The 1,083-nt window shown below is 38.7% G+C and overlaps 1 protein-coding gene across 7 annotated transcripts in view; it reads right to left on the bottom strand.

Moving 5' to 3' along the window:
• The window catches only part of Ccdc138 (coiled-coil domain containing 138), a 138,843-nt gene that overhangs the window by 106,818 nt on the left and 30,942 nt on the right, over positions 1–1,083 (bottom strand). The window lies entirely within an intron of this gene.

Consider the following 1,083-nt stretch of genomic DNA (forward strand, 5'->3'; position numbering starts at 1 on the left):
AAAAGCATCCCTCTATTGGGTTCCTCCTCATTTTTCTTTTGTCTTCCAAGGCTGGACTCTAGAGTGATGGATTCAGGGTTTGCTTTCAGGTATTTTGATAGCTGTTGGAGTGGTTAGAATCAGTGTCAGTTCCCTCTCAAAGGCTTCTAGATAGGGGAGAAAATAAATGTATCCATCATTTTAGAACAAGAGCTGGTTGTCTCCTTAGTTACAGGTGGGCACTACAGTATTGGAGACCAAGATTTGAAATCTTGCATCTGAGCAGCACTTTCGGGTTAGGAACAAAATCACCAATGAGAAATGATTGTCTAAATAAATTTTTATATAGACTTAAGCCTAATGTCTAGGAAGTGTAATCCCTTGAACTCTTAAAGAAGTATGACTTCCTAAAGAAGATGACTTTACTCTTTGGTTATACTTTCCTTTTGGTTGTTAAATACCATACAGTTGGCCCAAATAAATCAGTTTATTTTTACACTTAAGGTCATTTGAGGATCTGTTCCTTGGGAGTCACATGGGCTTGGGAGGAGTTCCTGGCTCCTTTCTTTTACAAGTTCCATCTATGTGAAGATAAGTCAAAGGTCCTGCTCAACCATGTCTGGCTTCACTTGGAAGCATGAAAGAGATGTTTCTTCTGAGTTGACCCTTGTCTTTGTAGACTGGACACTGGTTCAAGTCTGTCTGGTGGGGCTTCCATGGCCTCCCTGAACAAGAGGACAGGTGACTCACCATAGTTACAGGACATTTTGATAGATGTTCCATAGTGTCCTGGAACTTAATCAACCTTGGAGGGCAAGGGGCAAAAACTGTTTTTAAGTCCCTCTGACCACATAGTATTGGCCTAAAACTATGGCAATTAAACATCCAATAAGGTTAGTTCCACCAGTCTGTAACTTTTAATTATCATGTACTGTGCAGATAAGGTTTGAGTACAAAACCAAATATTCTCAGATAAACCTTGACTAGCTATATAGTTTGTTCCTTAAACTAGTTGACTAAACTATGACCTTAGAAATATTAAGATTATCTGAATATTATTTTTGTCCCATCCTTTATATATCATAATAAGCCTACACAGACTCG

Source organism: Nannospalax galili, unplaced genomic scaffold (assembly GCF_000622305.1).
Source record: "Nannospalax galili isolate Female #2095 unplaced genomic scaffold, S.galili_v1.0 scaffold323, whole genome shotgun sequence".
Classification (NCBI taxonomy): Eukaryota; Metazoa; Chordata; class Mammalia; order Rodentia; family Spalacidae; genus Nannospalax; species Nannospalax galili.